The 22,804-nt window shown below is 36.3% G+C and overlaps 1 protein-coding gene across 1 annotated transcript in view; it reads right to left on the bottom strand.

The window, feature by feature from the left end:
• Window positions 1–6,279, bottom strand: part of LOC141430284 (mpv17-like protein) — a 51,273-nt gene extending 44,994 nt beyond the window's left edge. Inside the window, exon 1 of the mRNA XM_074090913.1 lies at window positions 6,023–6,279. The gene's annotated coding sequence lies outside the window, so the exon portion shown is untranslated. The remainder of the gene's footprint in view (window positions 1–6,022) is intronic.
• Window positions 6,280–22,804: the final 16,525 nt, after the last annotated feature.

Raw genomic sequence — 22,804 nt, 5'->3', positions numbered from 1 at the left:
TTTAATTTAAGGTTTGAATTAACGATCAAATTTGTATCACACGTTATCTTGGTATTTGGGAACACAAAATGGACTAAAATGCCTTCTTACGTGTACATTTATTAGCGGTATTTATTATGTTTTTACTAAGAAGTTAACACAATTTTAATAGTACGTTGTTTCATTAAAAAAGTTGTGTAAATTTTTTACCGTTTATAATGTTAAAATAAAATGGGATTATAGTGTGGCTTACTATTGATCTAGAGTTAGAGCGTATAATTTTACCCAATCAAAATGTGAATGTTAAGCACCAGCAAACAGTGTAGATAATAAATATAACTATGATACTACTTAGTTAAACCATGACATAGCACGTATGACATTGCATCTCATTTTATAATTATAAAATGCGTAGTTTACAGTCGCGACTAGTCCCAACTATTAAAGTAAACGCATTTGTTAAGGGAAAATATATTGGAATAAAGACCAATCAACAATCCAAGAATAACAAGTCATAGCAACCGTACACAGATATAAAACACAGACTTCTATAAAGTCACTAGAAGACTCGTTTACTGGAAGTACTTTAACATTTCCTTGCCTTTTTCAAGCCAAACTGTTCACAAAGCTTAATCAATTTTGGCTTGTACAGAGGCTTCGTGAATATATCAGCCAATTGTTCTGCTGTCGGTACTTGTTCAATGACTATATCATTTTCAGATATACACTGTCTGACATAGAAGTGTTTATTTTATATGCTTAGTCTTTCGATGCTGTACCGATGGAGGGTTGTATGCCAGTTTAATTGCTGATTCATTATCAATTCGCAAAGTAGGCGTGTCAATATTTACTTTTAGATCTTGTAACAACCTTTCAGCCAAATAATCTCTCGACTTGCTTCACTGGCCGCTACTATCTCCGCTTCGGTAGACGACAGTGCAACCGTGGTTTGCTTGGAGCTTCGCCAGGATATGGCCGATCCAGCATAAAGACATAACACTCCGCTCGTAGAGCATCCGTTTGTATCGTCACCACCGTGATCTGCATCACTGTAGCATACAAGACGACTTTCGCCTTTTTTATACTCGAGACCTGTATCGACAGTTCCTCTTAAGTATCTAAAGATTCTCTTTACTTGTTGAATATTATTTTTGGTAGGGTTATCTAGGCTTCTTGATACCACCCCAAACTGCATATGCTATATCTGGTCTCGTTGCAACCATAAGATAAGCTAGAGATCCAACAGCTTGTCGGTATGGAAAATTTGACTGTTGATCAGGACATTCTTCTTTCTCCATTTCCTTTTCGCATTTTATAATGGGTGTCCCGACAGCTTTGCAGTTACTCATCCCGAACTTGTCTAGCAATTTTTGAGTGTAAGCAGCTTGATGAACCTTAATACATTCATTGTTTTGTTCTATTTCGAGCCCAAGGAAGTAAGATGGAATTTTTGTCGTTATTTTAAATCGACCTTTCAATTCATTTTGGATGAAATCATCTGCCTCTTTCTCATCTGATGCAGCCAACAGACCGTCATCAACATAGAGCCCAATTAGTATCTTATTTTGTCCACGTTCTCGGACATAGACACAGGGATCAGCTTCACTCTGGATAAAACCAGATTGTATAAGAAAATCATGAATGCACTCATTCCAGCATTTAGGCCTGTTTAAGTCCATATAGGCTTCTTTCAGCTTGCATACTCGGCCAGTTCTGTCATCAAAGCCGTCTGGTTGTCGCATATAAATTTTTCTTTGACGGTACCGTATAGAAAAGCTGTAGAAACGTCAAACTGTCTAAGCGCTAATCCTTCATTTGCAGCAATGCTTAACAGAAGTCTTATCGTACTCATTTTCGCAACTGGACTAAATGTCTGGTCATAGTCAATACCTTTCTTTTGATTGTAGCCAACAGCAACTAAACGTGCTTTGTACTTGTCGACTGTACCATCAGGATTTCTTTTAATTTTAAATATCCATTTGCAAGGTAGTGCTTTCCGATTCTTAGGCAGGTTAGTTAATTCCCACGTCTGATTTCTTTAAGGGATTGTATTTCTTTGTCCATCGCTTCGATCCATTTATCTTTTTCAGGATTGTGTAAAACTTCTCGATATGAAGATGGTTCAGGAATGGATATAGCCTCGTTAATGAACTGCTCGAAACTAAATCTTTGTGGAGGTTTAATCCGGCTTCGATCACGTAGTTGACGCTCGCCATGCACTGGCAAGTCTACGTTTTGTCGTGTCATAACATTGGGATCTATATTATTTTCAACTGTCTCATCTTCATCAAATGACTCATACTCTTCAACACTATCGTTTGTCTCTGTTTGTGCTTGTGGATGATGTTCTTCATAAAAAGTTGGAGAACTCGTTGAAGGAACAGGTAGCTCGTAGATATTTGTATCAGGTTCAGGTATTTTTGAAGTTGTATCAGTCTTCTTTTTGTCTAGCAAAGATATCTCATCAACAACAATATCTCGTGATCTGATCAATTTGAGATTCTTCACATCAAATACTCGATATCCTTCATCACCATCATATCCGATAAGTATCCCTCTTTCAGCCTTCCTGTCTAGCTTACTTGATCTCTTTTCTTTTGGAACATGCACGTAGCAATGACTACCAATAATTTTTAAATGATTTATTCTTGGTTTCTTACCGTACCAAAGTTCGTGCGGTGACTTTCCTTCTATTGGAGTAGGTCCCGTTCTATTCAGTATGTAGACTGAAGCTTTGGATATCTCAGCCCATAAAACCTTTCGGTATCTCATCATGAGCATGCATTAGTGCTCTTGTCATTTCTACAACCGTACGATTTTCGCGTTCAGAAGAACCGTTCTGTTGAGGTGTATAAGGCATCGTAAATCTTTGTCTTACCCCGAATTGTCTCAAAGTATTTCGTACTTGTTCGTTGTCGAACTCTCCTCCATTATCGGTGAGTAACTCCTGTACGACGTGTCCGCAAGTTTTAGCTTCAGCAAGAAAGTCTTTCAAGCATGCGTGAACTTCAGACTTGTGCCTCAGAAAGTAGATCCATCGATATTTTGAGTAGTTGTCTTTAAACAGAACGTAGTATCTACACTTTGAAATGGAGTATGGGAATGGCCCACATACGTCTGCGCTAATTTGTTCTCCAGATTTTGTAGCTCTTGGTCTCTCTCCGAACTTTTGCCTATGTGTCTTGCCAAAGACGCAGCTTCACAGATATCTGTGGAACTTGAGTCTAGACTCACTCCTAGTTCTCTTTGTATCAGTTTGCTACATGTCTCTTATTCTGGTGTCCTAGGCGTTCATGGTAGAGTTGAAGATTTTGTGACGTTGTCAATTGGTTAATCTCAAGTTCTGGCATAAGTGTTTTGACATTAAGTTTGTATAAACCGCCATACTTTTCACGATTTCCGATTAAAACAACTTTGCCATCAATACTTATGTTGCATGACTGAGAATTTGACTGAAAGATGCTGTTCTTAGCGTATCTTGCGCGGCTAACACAGAAAATAAATTTCTCTTAATGCTTGGAACATACCATACGTCTTTAAGGTTATTAACTCCTTATGACCTTTTATGTCAGCTTCAATTTGAATAGAGCCTTTTCCTATGCATTCGATCACCTCTCCGTTCGCCGTCAATACATTACGCGATTCTCCGAAGTTTTCAAAAGATTGGAATATGTCTCTTCTATTTGTAAAGTGACTGGTCGCACCGTTATCGACATACCAAGTGTCTTTATCAGTGATTTGATTGTCGCATGCTAAAGCCAGGCTGTCAACATGCAATATTCGCAGCTTGCTTGGGAGCTTAGGAGGTCTGCCATCCGCAATCCACTTCTGACATGATGTGACCTTGTGGAATCCCTCTCTACAATAATTGCATTTCTTTTCTTAAATTTATCCTTACTTTTCCTTTAGATCTCAGTACTAATGCTTCTTCGATGTTGTCCTTACATCCACTCGTTAAAGCTCTTTCGTGCGCACACAACTGAGTCGTCAAATTTTCAATATTTCGATCACTCTTATTCATCAACAACCAGCTAGACTTAAAGTTAAAATATTTATGGAAGGGATCCAAGATTTTGCAAATTAAAAGCATTTCCGGGAGTTCATCAATTTCCTTGTTTAAGTCGTACCATATGTTTTTAAGTGTCGAGATGTGACTTGCCATATCATTATCTTCAAGTTGAAAGCGGAAAAACCTCATGCAAAGTTCATAGCTTCGATCTTCCTTTGCCCCATCAAAAGACTGTAGCTCTGTCCACATATCTTTTGACGTTCCACATCGAATTACCTTGTTTAAGGTTTCTTCGGTCATGTTGGTCGTAAGGATAAGCAATGCATGACTGTCGAGACTTTGGTACTTGTCCGAATCAGTCTTATATTTTAATAATTCCTCAGATGACGCCTTCGCCGCAGGCGGATCAGGCTTTGTCGCTATACCTTGGATTATATCTAGCGTACCTGGTATGCTCCGCAATAGCAACGAAACTTTGTATTTCCAGGTTTGCCAGTTGGTACTACCTTCGAGTCGTCCAATCTCGAATTTAATGTTTGAACCCATTTTCGTTCGATTTGATTGTTCCGCGCTCTTTGAAAAAATAGACCGTTATCCGGTTTAAGCTTTAAATCTTATTTTTGCGCTCTGCTACCATATTAAAGAAATGCATTTGTTAAGGGAAAAATTGTTGATTTGACTTTATTCCAATATATTTTCCCTTAACAAATGCATTTACTTTAATACCAACGCAGTACCTAAATTACCATACAAGGAGTAAAGAGAGTGAAAATAGTATATTGTACGAAAATTGACACTAAATGTCTATTGAAAATTGTATAGATTCTATTTCTTAAAAAAACTATGAAGTGGAAAATTTACATACGAAGTTATTTTGAACATGAAACTACCGTGAGACTCACTCATATTAAATATAATGACCCGGATAACTCACGCCTTAAATCGAGTTTAGCTCGACATGTTTCGGCATGTGCACGTGTTGCAGCAGCCGCTGAGTCGCGTTGCTCCGAAGACGAAGGGCTACGGATTAGCCCGAAACATGTCGAGCTAAACTCGATTTAAGACGTGAGTTATCCGGGTCATTATATTTAATACGGTCACTACCGGGTCATTATTTTTTTTTTAAGTATTTTTACTGCTTTATGGTGTGCAATAAAGAATATTTGTATTATATTGTATTGTAATACGAAGTTATTGTCATATTCGTGCAGTTGCGGCAAAAATGTGACATACGAAGAAAATTGTGCAGTAATTATTTTGTTACTTTACAAGTATTGTATTACTAGCAGTTGCCGCCGACTTGAGATAAAAAGCTTGTATTAAAGATGTAATTCTAACAAAGCCCAATTTAATATTTTGAGCTCACGCACTTGTTATAATTAATTCAGTAAAACAAGTTAGGTACATGGTTGTGCAAATATCTTGCATTTAAAAGCACTCAAGTTGCAAGGTTATATATTATCTCTTCTAATTGCAGACCCAAGTATTGCAAATATTTAATAATACTATCGCTGTTTGTCTGTAGATATGATTTTTAATTGGTCTTTGGGGGGGGATTTAGTCTTTGAGTTGAAAATAAGTAGGTAGTGTTATTGTTACAAATGTATTAATAGGCCAAGCGTGAGTGAGATTCGCACACAAAGGGTTCCGTGCCATCATACAAAATTTTAACACTTTTATTTTTGTACGATTATTTATTAATTTATACAAATGTATTCACCAAAACAATAAATATAAGTAATAAAATACTGACTAAAAATTGTAGTCAACTATAATAAATATAAAGATGCTACTCCTTTTTATATGATTTGCTGTTATAGTTTATTAGCCGTTGCAAATGTTTTTATTTTAAAGAAACTACGGTACTTTTTTTATTTAGTGCGCAGATCCACATAAGTAATTTTTTTTAGCCGCGATACATCAAAATATTTCAACAATACTTATGCCTACAGAATTTTCTCTCATAGTTTTATTAAAACTATCATATCGTATTGTTACTTATATTTCAGTAGACTTCTAAGACATTATACTCACATAAAATGAAATATCCCGATGCACCAATTTCTATACGAGTATTATTTTTTCACTGCCTAATTTATTATCACTGCTTTTCCCTGTTAATGAATTATTTCACTTCCGATTTTCCCAACATGCGCAGCGTAGCGACACAGGAGATATTTCTTCTTGTGTGATAAAAATACAACTATATCTTACAGATTACGTGATATTATTTGAATAATGATAAAATTGAGCTACAGCTGAGCACAAGTTGTGCGAGCCGAGTGTCACTACGCACTGTCCCACTGGATTTATTCAATTGACTTTAATGGAATAGGTAATTTAAAGCAACCTATATTTATGTAGGTGTTTCAGTTTTCAATTGTGACATATGTATCAATTGTTTGGTGGCCGGAGACGGTAGATACTACGACGGTACAATTTGCACACTTTTTTGTAATGAAACAAGGAACTGTTTCAAATTGTGTGAATTTCTATAATAAAAACATAATAAAATACGCTAATAAATGTACATGTAGGTATTTTTAGTCCATTTGTGTTCGAAATATCGAGAAACGTGTATTACAATTTGACCGTTAATTCAAACCTTAAATTATAATTTCCAAATTATATGAATGTGTTGCAAAATACTTATATTGTATATTTAGGTATACTATACAATAAATAAATAAATAGATATCATGGGACGCTTGACGTCAAATGAACTACTTCAGAACTAAGCAAAGCTTGTACCATATGTACTATGGATTTAGGCAGCGGATAAACATGTCCGACCGACTTGCACTTGGCCGAAGTTTCGGATATCAACTACCTGTTTCTTAATTTTCCTGCTTAAATGTTTAACTTAAACTAGTTTTCAGGCACACGGGCAGTGAATTTGAGTTAATAGTTCTTGTATCACTATTTAACTTTGAAATTAGTTAACTTTGACTTGTTTAGTACCTATTTCTCCTTGAAAACTCGATAAGCAAACTAAAACATTATTTCATAATCTCCGAGCGATAAGAAATCTTCCTCGGATGACGAATAAATTGAATAGAATTTATCGAGTGCATGAAAACTGATAAGGATAAAGAACTAACGTAATTGATAAAAAAAAATATAACCTACCGATTCACGTTTCTACTCAAGGTAACAATTTCTGAATATAGCTGTTTCGTTCGAAAATTTTCGGACTGCTAGTTTGACGTTAGAATCACTCAGTCGAAGAATATTATTTTGCAAGCTGAGGGCCTACTCCGAAGTTCGAAAATCGAAGTTCGTATCGTACCGTCCCTCTCGCTCTCGTATTAAATAGTATAAGTGTCAGAGGGACCGAACGACACGAACTTCGATTTTCTAAGTTCGTAGAGCCCTGCTGAAGTGGTAATGAGAAAGTCGCCTCCCTCGACAATGGGCATGGAACACCCAAAAAATCTGAATACAAATTTACACCCTTATATTATAAGTAAAACAATTAACGGGCAACGTAAAAATCAGACATGTCTATCAATGAGTCATTCATTTATTTCAGAGAATATGGTACAATATAAGTTAGTAAAAAGTGTTAGTTCAGCATATTCTGCTAGCATCGGTGTAGAAATATTACAATGATTTGATACTTCTATCATTAAGTACAATAAAATAAAAATAATGACCGTTTTCAGGTTTACTAATGTTTCGGCGAATAACGTTTGGCAACTTGTTTCATTTCGCAACTTTTCATTTCCCAACTGTTTAATATTTCTGAAACTGTAAATATTTCAGGATTTTTATAAAACTAACCTAACCTAACCTAAAGAGTTCTACACGATGGCCCTGAAATAAATCCTGAAATATTTACAGTTTTAGAGTTTGCGAAATGAAACAGGTTGCAAAACGTTACGTTGCGAAAAGGCAGTACTCGCCGTTTTCATGAAGATAGACAAAAATATTTTTATTTATCTATAAAATACAATTTGCTCAAACTAATTAAATATTATTTAAAAATTCAGGAAGCAATCATTCAATCTTGTGCTATTTGTTTATAGATTTGTAATCGTTCGATGAAAGCCGTTGGATTACTGATGCTATATGCAAATAGATAGCGCCATTATCTATCGTTATTTTTATTTATAATGGAGCAATGTGATAAAATATTCATGGTCGGAGCACACACGGACGGATTCGATTCGTGAGACCACGGCCACTGCAATTTGGTCGGGAAATGTCTAGGTAATTTTTTAAGTAATTATTGGTGTAATTTGTCGCAAGATATTATTATTATTATTATTAAATAGTTCGTAATAAAGAGTGCCCCGCAGGCTCGCGTCCCCATACACACTTAGTTTCTTTCTAAGTTACAAGCAGCCCTACGGATCAAAACGCAACTTTGCATAGTTTGTTCTTCGTCACATTGAATATGAACGAAAACTAATTACAAACATCGTAATAGCTGCTCCCATTATAGTTGCAAAGTTGCATTTTGATCCGTAGTGCTGTTTGTAAATTAGAATGACACTACGTTTGTATGGGGACGCGAGCTTGCGGTGGACTCAAAAGTTCTGAGAAATATATTAGCTATGAACTTACTCGTACTTACACAGGCACCGCTCTCAAAAAAAATAGATGACATGTTTACTTTACATTTTTAAATACCTATAAAAATCCTTGTAGTTGCTTTGAAAATAGGTTTAATTTTATTATATTTATTAAAATTGAAAAAAATTGAGCTCTATCTCACTTAATGGTAACTGCAGGTGGGGCCGAAAATGTAGTTGCCCCCTGTTTAATTTAGTGTAAGTATAGTGTAAAGAAAAAAAAAACAATAAGCAGCAATATTATGATTAATATGAATTTACTATCCATCACTGTCAGTTACAATTGCTCACTTTATTATATTATGGTGCCGTAGCTATACGTGGAATTTTATTTCCGTCGTAAATTTCAATGTTTTAATTGAATGAGACCGCTTGAAGTATATTCAACTAACTAAATTGAGTGTAGTAGGTATTTATAAATTATTACATTAAGAGCCTAAACCCTTCGTTCGTTCTATTTAAACTTCGTTCGGTACTTATGTAGCTTTATAATGTATTTATTAAATAAACGAATAAGTTATTATTTCATACCTAAAATAATTAAAATTCAATTCGGAACTTAATTAACGCTGTGTATGATACTTATAATAAATGACTATGTATTTACCCAATATAAATTTGTTTTCGACTCTACTTCGACAGTGACCGTATTTATTTATAAGAATTATAAGCCATAATACTTAGCTAAGAAATACACTCAAGATAAATATTCCGACTCACTAGCTTATGTTTTATTTTAACCGCCAAAGAACTTTCCACTGTTCCCCGATTTCTCAAACGGCAGGACCGATCCGAAGTAGTAGATTCTGCGACAAGTGCATAAAATGCGCCATTTTACCCGAGTAATTTTGTCTCGTTGCTTTCCATCGCGAAATATTCTATTTTCAAGTTTATAACTGTTTTTAGGTCACTAATCTGAAATAATTGTTGTTATTTTTTATATTTTTGACTAATTAGGTATTGGAAAAAAATACGCATTTGGAGCTCTATTATTTTTGTTAGTTTTATCAGCATATTCGATCGAAGTGTTATTTGGCACGCATATTACAACCAGTAGGAAAGTTTCCAAGGTTGTGTCAGCCCCTAGTTTAATTATGCGGCAACCTGTTGCTCCCCCTGCAACCTGACCTATCCCAACAACAACCAAAACCTGCAACTATTTTCATAAAGGAGTAGTGATAGTGACCTACTCACATTGCCTATGGTGTATGTTTCTAGGTGAAACAGATCGTCACTACTTTGAAAAAATCTTGTATCTCAAATCAATACGTCAGCAAATTTGACCCTTAAAGCAATATTTATTAAGTTCACTCGGAAAGATCATCGATTTTGAGATACCAGCTTTTTTCAAAGTAGCGACGAGGTCTAAGTAATTAGTTCCAAGGACTTTTTGGGTTAAATAAATTCATTTTTGGGTAGGTATTTAAAAGAGTTTAACTTGACCTGACTTATTATTAAAATTTTATTTTCACTTCTCATGCTCGTAAAGTTAGTGTTTATGCTGTATCTAGGCGACATAATAGTACATTGTGTCTTAAGGGCGGTAAATAAGGAATTACGAACGAGAGTCTATTAGAAGCCCGAAGTCGAAGACTGAGGGCTTTAATGAGTCGATGTTCGTAATTCTAGTACCGCCCGTGCGACATACAATGTTTTTCATCACATTTGCGAGTATAATTTTATATTTCTAAAAGAAAAAATATAATTGTTCCAAATATTGGCGATACCTTATGCTGCGCTCTTGGCAGCGTCGCCCTCCCCCTCCCTCAGCATGTGCCTGAGCCGCGTGTGCATGTGGTCCTGCTGCTGCACCATGCGCAGCAGCGCGCGCGCGCGCTTCAGTTCGGGCACTGACTCATTTACCGACCTTGGGCTTCATGAAAAGAAAATTTGTACGGGCAGTGACTCATTTACTGACCACGGGTTTCATGACAAGCACATTAAGGTCGAGGGTTTTATTTAGGGGGTTGCAATCAAGGTAGCCTTCATGTTTTGACACTGTTTACGAGCAAGTGTGATGAAAAATAATTTTTTATGTTCTAGTACATAAAATAAAATCTTCGTCTAATACCAACTCAAGACCAAGGTAATCAGGTGTCAACAGCCACAAACAAAAAAGTTTCTAAGTATATATTTTTTTTTATAATTTTTAATTTATATAAAACTAAAAATCAATCAAATCAATCATAATAAATCAGTAAAATTAAAATAATGGAATTATTATAATAATGCATAAAAAATAAAAGGTACATAGAAAGTGAGTCATTGTTTCCACTGTTGCTATTTCATTTCCTCGGCATCGAAGTGAAAAGCAGAGTGTAAAACTCTAGCATTAAACCCATTTTCCCCTCGGCGTATCTATCCACCCTCGCCGTACCGGCTCGGGTGGCTATATGAACGCCTCGGGTAAAATGGCTCGCTTTATGCTCTTGTTGTACAATCTACTATTTTTGGCTCTACATTGAACTATCTGTCTTTATTTAGCTATTGTGTCTCTAGTTACTTAAATAAATAAGAACCTAAACAATATAAGTACAATAAGTAAGACAGTAAAGTTAACAGTAGGCGAAATTTTTTAAAGTATTTCGCGTGTTTTGTGATGCATTCGTCATGCTCATGCCTTTCGATCCGTTGTTTGAACAAAGGCTGACCAGTGATGTCTCCATGCATCAATGCAAATGTGCTTTGAATATTGGCTTAACGTACGCAACTCCACTGTCAGAAAAGTGCTGCAAGTGAAATTTTAGTGTGCGGTTTATAGCAAATTACTAGAAGCTATTACTAATACCTAGATAGTAGCATCTACCGTCATACTTTTGTTCATAATGCACGCCTTAAGATAACATGGGTATTTATAAGGCTAACAGTTTGAAGGGATTTGGAAGACTCATTACGTAGGTATGCATCAGATCCTTTTTAAATATGTATATAAAATTTACCTCTCGTATGCAGATAGTAAAAACCTAAACCTGCATTCTAGCCCCTTTGTCTCAAATAATACCAATTCTATAGGTTAAAATAATGCTAGAAAAAGATATTCTTCTTAAATTCGGCGAGAAACTGAGCCAAAGTATCTAATACGAAATATTATTAATGTTAAGCCGAAATCTCCGAAAAAGGGCCCTTCATATCCTTTTTCTCAGGAACAGCCGATATTCCAAATGCAGTAAAATGTTAAAAATGCATGTACAAAAAATGCAACTTACTAATTATAAATCCACATATGAATGAAAAAGTATACCTTTTGGACACAGGTTGCCACAGATAAGATAAGGTTTCTCATAAGTTGGAGGCATGCCGTAAAGTTGTAAAAATTGCCGGCGGGGCCGGTCCGTGCCAGGTAACAGGAGGTACGGCCGCACGGTGGGCTGCCGCTCACTGAGAGGGGACAAATTATTAATCCTTTGGATTTTTTCTATGAAATCCTAAATAAAGTGCGTGAGCAGCTACTGAACCAGTGGCGAAAAATAAGTGCTAAGCAGGTTGGTAGCACTGATATTAATTTTTTCAGTTGTAATTTTAGTTTTATTTTTTCATATGTACCTAAAATACGCCGAGTGTTGTATTGGGACTGAGAATGATATTTGTAGTTTTATGTATTTCAAGGCTCAAGCAAAAAAAATGCAATTAAAGTGTTGGTGTCGGTTTTTTCTTTCGCTTGTTGTAGTACTGACGTCTGTACGTCTGACGCAATAGGCAAAATCTCTTTCTTAAAAGTGTTTGCTTGAAACTTCAAAACAAGTTTTTTTTTTGCAATTAAGATCAGAGATAAACAAATTTGACTGACACGACAATTAAGTAGGTATAATATGTAGCAATCTGATACAAGTAGGTAAAACGTGGCGTGACTGATACAAGTATGTACATAGTTATGAAATTAAGTAAAATCAAAATAAACTTGATTTGTTAGAACAAATGTCGTAAACCATCCACTTACTTGGCTCATTCATTACAGTCATTATACTACCTATACACGTATACTATAAAATACAAAGATTGAACGCCTGAGCAGTGGTCTAAACTTTCATTTTCTGACGAATTTAATTTGTAATTTTTGGGGGTAGACGTCCTCAATATATTCGACGACAAGTAGGTGAACGATAGGCAAAACTATGCGTGATGCCAACAGTGAAGCACGGTGGAGGATCAGTTATGGTTTGGGGATGCTTTGCGGGTGATAAAGTTGGTGATCTCGTGAGAGTTGATGGCATAATGGATATGAAACTGTATCACACATTTTGCAACGTCACACTTTTCCATCCGCAAAACGAATTGTTACTTGACGAAACGAATTGTGTATTGTGGTTTTAAATTAGAGGGTTAGCTTTGTTTTTACTTGTAATAAAAGATTATTAAATAATTTCATAAATAAATGCGTTAAAACTTCATTTAACCGAAATCACAGAGCGAACTTAAACTTGTGACCGGTACTGTACATTTCGTTAATGTTTATAAGAGCTTTTACCTAATCTATTTTTTAATTAAATAAATGAGTATGATTGCAAATTTTAATTATTTCAATAATTATTATCGACCTGATAAATTATGCACGATATATATACGTACTTACATAGTCACGCACCAGGTTTTTGAATTTTGAGGACATTTCTTTAATCGATCCATGGCTTAGTTTAGTGACTGTTGGTACTAAAAAGCTGTACGTATGCATGGATGTGTGTATTAATTACGCGAACCGTATTAAAAAAAATTTTACGATACCACTAACATAGGGATACATCGAGGTGTTAAAGAGTTTGTACAGCAGCGCCACTATGTCGATCCGGTTGCAGGACGAGAGTACACAACCATCCAACTGCAGCGAGGGTGGACAGGGAGACGTTATTCTCCGAAACTTTCACAAATGCGTTGGAGGACGTTTTCAAGCTCTTGGAGGAACAGGTTCGGCATCAATATCAACGGCGAGTACATCACCCATCTTCGTTTTGCCGATGTATAGTCATAAGGCGAGTCGCGAGGGCTTAATACTGCTCAGTGACTCAGTATCGTCTCCCAACAGGTGGGTCTTAAGATGAAAATGGACAAGACTAAAATCATGTCAAATGTCCATGTCACACCCGTCCGGTTATCGTTGGGAACGATGTACTCGAAGTTGTTGACCACTATGTTTACCTTGGACAAGTTGTCCAGTTGGGTAGTCCAACTTCGACAAGAGGTCGCCGAAGAATCCAACTCGGATGGCAGCGTTCGGGAAACTTCGTGATGTCTTCTCGTCCAATATTCCGCAGTGCCGAAGACTAGAGTCTCGACCAGTGTGTGTTGCAGTGAACTTATGGCGCTGAACGTTGCCTTGACTGTTGGCCTCTTAGAGAGGCTCCAAAGTCACGCAACGAGCTATGGAGAGAGCTATGCTGGAGTTTCTGCGCGATAGAATCCGAATACGAAATTCGTCGAAACTAAAGTCACTGACAAGCTGGAAAAATATGCAAATTGAAGTGGCAATGGGCAGCCACATCGCTCGAAGAATGATAACCGTTGGGAGAAAAGTCCTCGAGTGGCGACCACGAACCGGAAGACGAAGCGTTGCAGGCCTCCCACCAGGTGGACTGACGACATCGTGAGAGTAGCGGGAAACCGGTGGATGCAAGTGGCAGTTTTCGTTCATTTGGCGTTCTAAAGGGAGGCCTTTGTCCAGCAGTGGACGTCTTCGACTGATTGATGATGATATGACTAACATAGGCTTTCTTTCGGGGAGAAAATGCAGTTACGCATTCCGCCCAGCCGGGGACTGGGACGGGTATATGGGACTCCCGGAGCAGAGGCCCGGCCTACCCACTAAAAACTCCCGGAAATTCCCCTCGCCGCATGGCGGAAGGGCCACAGGAACACTTGGTCTCTTTGCGACCCCGCCAGAAACAGGTGTTGACCCAACTTCTCGACTTTTTTTTCCATACAGTCTGTTCTCACCTTAACGGCCTCAACTTCTTCGTTGTTGCAAGCCCTTCAGACCTCTAAATCTAACCTTCTCTATACGTAAAGTTGAACGCTTTCTAGTTTATTCCATAGTATGGGGTATTGTAACATAAACCTTATATTAATCAAAAATAGATATTTACTGGTTTACTAAAACCACATAAACTTAAACAGTTTATAACAAACATAAAGGAAACTATGATCTATAGTAAGCTCTCCTAGTTTTCAAGTAATAATCGGTAAATTTTTTAGTCTTAGCATCAATCGTCAGGGATAATACCTATTATCACATTTTAATTGTGCTACTTAGAATAATTATTTTATTTTCTATTCACTCGATTTTCGGTAAACTCAGCCCAGTGTGCGCACATGATCCGTTCCTCCTACAATATCGTGTGTCTTTGTCTTGCGTCATCGCACCGTCCCTGTCGCTCCACTCAGTCAGTCACCGCGGAGCGCTAGCCATTCACAGGTGTGCCGAGCCGTCCGCAAAAAATGTTCAGCATTTTCGTAAACTAAGACCAGTTTATCAACAAGTTTAACATAAACTTATTCGATATTGGAGAATCGTGATTGTTTGAATGGATCGAGTGTTGTTCTGTTAAGTGTACTAAGTGTTGTTTCGAAACAGTGACAACAAGTTTTCTTGTGTTGTGTGTACGGTCCTTGAGTTGGAGGCTTCGCTGGTTCCGTTTCTTTTTCGTTTTGGAGACGATTAGAGCCGAAGGTATGCGCTTTATCTTTTTTCTACGTTCTTTCATCACAAAACGTTTTGTAGGTGTCTTAAGCCTGATGTTTTTTTCTCATTATTTGATGTAGTTTGTCATCACACAATAACAACCCTAACATATGCATTTTTTTAATTACTTAAAAATTTAGCAACTTGCTGTCGTCGACGGAATCTTAACAGTGTCTCTTAATTTGGTCCTTTGAAGCCAGATACTTCATAACCTATTTAACGATAATAGTATAAATGATAAAGTTTTACTGTAGCTTTTTCCCGCGACTACATCTGGGATGAATTCGTTTATCGCTATCTGGCGGGAACTAGCAATTTTTTGAATTAAAATCTATCCCAGGATCTCACTGTCTCTACCCTCGTAAGTCCTCGTGTACTTCCCAAAGTACAAATCAATTGTAAGAATAACTATCGAATTTACTTGGAGGAGTACACTTTTTTTAACCAAATACCAATATCAATTTAATTTAATATCAATTTAAAATTTATGCAACTAATTTCCAAAATCGCAAAACTAAGAATTCTTGGCTCTATCTGTAGAACTATGTATGATAAACAAAGTCAGGACTTACGAGGCTATATTAAATTTGTGAAGAAGTAATAGACAGACAAACAGACCAATTGACAGACAGAGTTACTTTAGCATTTATACCTAATAGGATTTAGAAGGATTAGTATTACATACTTTATCAAAATCATATTAAACAACTACCTACAGCCAGGTAAATTATTCGTATTCAAATAATCATCCAATTATGTTTTGATCATAGAGCCAATTCTAACGTTATAAAGCTGTAATAAAAATAGATCAAAACATCCGTAGAGTTGTTTAAAACGTTGCCAAACAAAATGAAATTTGGACTACGAATTCTCATTTTAGTTGTCTACAAAATAAGAGCCAAATTGTGTGGAAAACGAAATTGTATTCGCTTTTAAAATCATCAGGTGCTTCTATTGTGGGGAAGCAGTCAAGTGCAACGGGATTATAAAATGGGGAGCCAAATGTTGACGCTACCTGCTGGTTCACTATACGTACGGTACATAGTGTCGGAACGAAAATAGTACCTATTTGCAACTGAAACCGACAGCGAATTTCGGTTTGTGTTTCAATTTCGTCCGAAACCAAAACTAAATCACTATTCGAGGGAAATTTTAGCATATAATTTTTAGCTTTTGTAAATATGTATTTGGGTCCATAGAAGATATTATAATTGTTTTGTCTAGCTTTTAAAAAAATACCATCTATGATGGGGAACAACAGTGTAACTACGACTAATTAGAAAATGAGTGACTGGCGGAGTCACTCACAAACGCTGCACAAAAGCTTTTGAACCTGGTTTCTGTTTCGGTACTACTTTCGGCAGACTTTCTGCTGAAATTAAATTTAAACCGCAACTCCAATTTAACTCAGAAACTTACCGAAACCAAATCTTAGATCGGACACACGTAGCATCTCAGGCTCATTCACGAACAAAAAAAATGAAAATGATCTTAAGTGTCATTAAAATAAATTCTAGTTAGTTCTTTGATGTAGGTAGTTATTTAACTTTAAAACAATAAGAATAATATCCGCTTCAATTTGATTATACAATTTATACCTTCTTTACACCTTTATGGAAATGATTTGGTACCTATGCGTAAACTCTTGTTATACCACAATTCCCTTCACTGACTTTCTCAAAAATGTATAAGGTGGTGTTATGTTATAGGTACATACTTTAATTCTGGATTTAATGTTTTTTGTGCATGCCTAATTAAAATTTGAAAGTTTGGTTCTCGGATTACGATAATTAGTGCATGTCTACCTCAAAAGTCAGTGGCCACTTATGCCGTCGTATGAGTAAATACTATGTTTCATAATATCCAATGGTTAAAATAAACTAAATTGTACATTATAATAATAGATACATCTCTTACTACTTAGATTTTGAGAGCGGCTAGCAAAAAAAATTTTAACATTAATTTATAATTTCAAAGTCAAACCGCAATAAAAAATATATGTGCAATGAGTCTTAATTATAATTTATCTTAATAACATATTTATAACAAATACAAAACGAGTTTCGCGCAAGTATTGCATCAAAAAAAATGAAGTTTTAAGTTCTAATCACCATTGCAATTACCACAACAAATTTTTCACACACCATTAACAATTTTACAATAACTAACAATATGTAGAATGAATAGCAAGAATTTCATATGGCTGTACGTGATGTCCGCAATGAATTTCAAAATCCGATGTCCGTGACCGGATCGCATCGCAGTTCGCACCACTGTGCTTGTGTTCATTTGTCAAGCGCTGACTCTGACTCACAGCGAGTACCGAAGTGGAAAATGTTACGGACGTCACTGACAAAAAATGCATAACGAAACGTTATGGCGTAGTCAGCTAAAAAATATAAACGGGTTTTATTTTATTACGTCGTATAGCATTTAGATTAATTTATTAATTATTACGATTATTACGCTATGAAAATACTTACGAATAAAAAATTTAAGTGAATGAAAATTAGGTCTTTATTTAACTACTTAGTTAGACTTAGTTAGATACATACCTACCGATCTAATACTCGTAAAAGCGTATTTAAAATATAGTTATTGCGTTTAAAAATGTTGCTGCCACTGGAATATAAATAGTGGCATCTATCGTATCTAGTCGCATTATTTTCGAATGTCATTTTATTTGTCATAATTGTTGTAAGTAAGTCATCATTTTTTCCCACCGAATCCTTAAATACTTAACAAGATTTTTTCAATATCTTACTTATAATCTTACTTATAACCTAAGTAACAAAAATGTTGTGCAGATTTCATAGCACAAAAAAAATACAACCGAATTGATAAACTCCTAATATTATGAAGTCGGTTAATTATAGAGGGACGTGAACAGCACTTAACTACCTACCTGTTCAAAGATCATTTTCTTTTTATTCCAATCAAAAGCATGCCAGCAGCTAGTATTGTTCGTAATCGACTTATTTCTTGTTTTTGTTGCCAAACGATCACCAATTGTTAGTTATAGTTACGTAAAGATTGACGATTTCTTTAACGAAAATTCTAACTGCCTTACTAAGGCGACCATTAACACTTGGTTACGTTAAGTCTACCTATTTTTTGTATGAACCATCGACGTAAATGTAATTATTAAATATTTGTGCATAAAGAGAATCTTAAAACTTGAAACGTTTTTGAAATTTAGTTTCTCTAGATCTAATTATCTTTATACCAAATATCATTTAAATCCGTCCAGTCGTTTTAGCGCGAAAGAGTAACAAGCACACACACACACACGAACGCAAGCACTCCAACCAGAGCTTGAAATCGGTACCAAAAAGATACCGGTATACACGTTGTCTTCAAGTTTTAACACCGCTGTAAAGTTTTCCATCGGAATTTTGGGTTCAAAGTAATATCACGTCACGCCTTTGACCGGTACTTTGAACATCGATCAATTAATAGAAATATTTATTTGACAACCACATAAACAAAATCCTGAAAAACATTTACAGTGATGTTCAGTCAAACTATCTGTTCAAATACCTATATACCCGTCGTGCAGAGGTTGTCCATGCGTGGCGGTGATTGCTTCCCATTAGGTGACCTGCATGCTCATTTGCTCCCTCTTACAAAAAAAAACACTAAAAACCAACCTGTACAGTCACCTACATAAATATCTGCGACAGCTGCGCGTGCAAAGATATCCAATACGTCCTACCGGCCCTAGAAATAGAGTCGTATCAGATATTTATGCACGCTTTGTTGTGGTAAATATTGGTGCTAGTGGCTGTACGATAGGGCCAAGGTTTGATACTGGTATCAATAATACCGGTACCAGAGCGATACATACCTATTTCCCACTATTTTCGTACCAGGTTTAAGCCATGCTAACCAATGGCTTCGCGTCGCAGCGCACGCGCACGCATGGCTTATAAACTCCGCGGCTAGTTTGTAAACATTCGGCTACTCTCCACGGAGATGGTGTCCGTGTTTTTCAACAAGAATTCATTGACTCGATTTCTGAAGGGGTGAATTCAAAAATAGCTAAACAGCCCACTGTTATTATACTGAGAGGAAAAAATCTGGCCCTCTAATGTATGCAGTAATAGGTAAATTTGGATGGCCCAATTTTGAGCCGCTGACTTAAAATATACAAGTAGAAAAAATAGTTCTGCTGTTCAATTATTTTCGAGTTCACTAGGAAACATTATTTTTGGAAAAGGTAATAGATAGAAGTATAATTGTATTTTGATCTACGATACGACTACAGCAAGACGCTAAGAGTGGGAAGAACAGATAAAAGACGACTTTACATTAGGACCACCTAGAGGAGTCCTAGAAAATGAATCAGTAAACCTTGGATATTTTCCTCAATAACAGTTTAAATACATTATAATAACATACTATGTTTTACTAGCTGTAGCCCACGACATCGTCTAACAGGCTATAAACTACAGTTTGACGTGCTTGAAATTTAAAACCTTAAAAACGTGCATGTCTTCCTTACCAGCCAAACATGCCTATCTGAATAATACAGACACTCACAGCATCAAGATAAATAATATCATCTACATTAAAGTATTTGTTAGCCTAACTCTTGAAGTTTACGAGTTGCGATAAAGCCAAAAAGTCGTCAAAGTAAAGATAGCAATGGAAACAGAAAGAACTCTACTTTCTCACAGCTTGTCTAAACACTTGGACTTTTTGGGTCAAAGCAGTTAGTTTCAGTACTGCGATTACGATGCTGATAAAGAAAACGCAAACTATGGACATGAATGAAAATACAACGACAAACAAGCGATTTATTCATTTTTTCTCGAAAATAAATATAAGAATGAGTTAACAAAAGACCTTAAACCACGGCAAAAATTAAGTATCCATTAATTTTTAGAAGTACCTGCTTATTAGGTATTAACTATGAGGTAGGTACATCATTCGATTCGTTTGGGAGAGGGCGGGTAATAACTGAATGGAATTACTCATATTGGCTAAGTAGGTACATAATATATCCACCCATTCAGGCAATACGTAACAACAATTTATTTTCCTTTTCTATGATCCTGAGATTTTATTTCACACTCCAACCTTACAAAGTTCTTGACACTCCAAACACGCCGCTAAGACATTCATCGGCGAAGCTTGGCACGTCGGAGAAAATGAATTACGAAGCGAACTGCGTGCTTCCCAGTATTACAATACCCCAAGACAATACAAGGCAAGACAATGGAAATTCTCTGATGTTAAATTTCTTTCCTTTAATAACATTACTCGGGGTCAGGGCTTTCATTCGGGACCGACTACGTTAGTAATAGGACATGATATGACACCGATCCTTTGCGATAGATAAGTCTATAGCGTTGGAACAAATTAATGAACGACGACAAACGAACAATATGGATACTCAATATAAAAACAAACTCGGATTACACGCATTTAGGATCAAATGAGGGTATTACAATGACAGTACTCGTACAGTAGTAATGAGCAACTTGTTGGGAAGAGGGTAGATCGGTTACGTCCGATTTATTTTTCTGACTGACAGCATACCCACACCCCGCAATTCTCCAGTCGTCTCGTGATCATGGCGCATGCAACTGTGCCGACATATCGAGCTTCTCTAAAATCAAGGTACGCAGAACAAAACCTGAATTGAAATCGTAAAATATTACAACGATTTCCAGCTTACCGGAAATTAATTCCTCAAAACGCTTTTAATAGATATTATTTGATTGGCCTATAACAACATAAAAACAACGCGCACCATACGAATGATTTAAAATTCAAAGTTTGATTGTACCTAAAGCTCTGTTTAATTATGTTTTCGATATAATTACTCGTAGTACCTGTAAGAGAATGACCAAATTCAAAGCCTTTTAAAACCATTATAATGATAAAAATACTTTATTACAAAAACAAGGTAATATAAAACTAAAACTAACTTATGTAAGGCTAAAAACCTAAATTTATTACAAATATATCGCTACTATAGAGCAGCAGCCCGACACGATTATATTGGGAGCCATAGTTATACTTATATACAGTATACATAACATATATCCATAAGCAGCTGGTTAGTGCACTATGATGAGGTTGTAAGTAATTTTATTTACCAAAAACCTTCTGACGCAGTCTCCGAGGTCGACCACCTCCCACTCTTTGTCCCCAGTGACGGCGATCGCATGCTCAAATGAAGACGAATTGCTTCATTGATTTCAAGTCTTTTGGAACACTAAAAGTGATAGTCGCTTATCTGGGGGCACGGCAGTACCCCCGCCAAGTCGAGCTAAAAAAAACAAAAGGAACGGCCGTACCATACTTTTCTTGAAGCCATTCAGGCTATTTTGAATATTACTATCATTAAATAATTATTTTTATGCCACAATCGTATACATTAGGTGTTGCGGATTCCATGTCAGCTAGAGAGGATCCTGGCGTTTCGCAGAAAATACTTTTCGTAAATTATTAATTTCCCAAGTGTTTCATTTAGACGAACGATTTTTTCCCTGAATCTTTATGTTGAGAACCCTATAGGTTAGGTTTGTTTTACTCGTATAACAATCCTGAAATATTTACTTACAGTTTAAAAAAATCGTTCGTCCATATGAAACAATTGGGAAACATATCTTTGTCAAAAATTAGAAAACCCAGCTAGCTGGAGCTATGTTTGTATTCAACTCGCGCTTATAAAAAAGTCCTAAGAAACCTGAGATTTAAAAGGTCTTATCATAGTCAGTCACAGTTACTCTTAACACCGATAGTCTCACGATTAAATGGTTTAAACACAGTTTTAACACTTTTTACATCCCCTGAGTGTGTATTGTGCCGCGTCCCGGATGTATTGTATACAATCAATTAAGAACAATGTGAAATTGTCATCGGCACCACACCAACAGCCATGGGAAATATCTCACCGTAAAAACTAAGCTCCTAAGAAAAAATACTAATTTTAAATGTTTGAACCTGCGACCCAGGCGTCTCATGCCATGCTCTGAAGACTGAGCCATAGACAAACCATACTGTAAAGGTAGGTAACGTATTGATATTCTTTTACTTTACAACCCAATGCTTGTTTGTTCGAGTAACATTTTTTCAGAGCTAATCTTGACCACTTCTAATGATCGAATTTCGCATTGCATGCAGATATGTATGTAAGAAGTCTGAATCACAATATAAGTACAGGCAGCAAAAAACTTCTATCTTTTTACTAAAACATACCTGAACATATAATTGTCATTTCACACACACTTATTGCATTAAAATCTTCATTTTTGGAATTTTTCGCGACTTTAGACAATTTTAACAATTCAACAATTTTTCATTTATTATTTATTTATTTATTTATTCAGGCAACCCACTCACAAGCCGGGGCTGCAGCTGACAGGCCCAAGTTCTCAAGCGCCGCAAATACTCTTCTCTTTTAAAGGACTATGAGTTTGCGGCGCTCGCAGTGGAGACAATGGGTCCCTGGTCGGCTGACATGAAGGCCTTCATGGAGCCATGTCGTCCCGGCTGATAGAGACCTCAGGAGACCCCAGAGCTGGCGTTTACCTCTCCCAGCGAATTTCTCTAACT

Source organism: Choristoneura fumiferana, chromosome 8 (genome assembly GCF_025370935.1).
Source record: "Choristoneura fumiferana chromosome 8, NRCan_CFum_1, whole genome shotgun sequence".
NCBI lineage: Eukaryota > Metazoa > Arthropoda > Insecta > Lepidoptera > Tortricidae > Choristoneura > Choristoneura fumiferana.
Note: the sequence above shows the minus strand (reverse complement) of the source record. Positions and strands in the feature narration are given on the sequence as shown.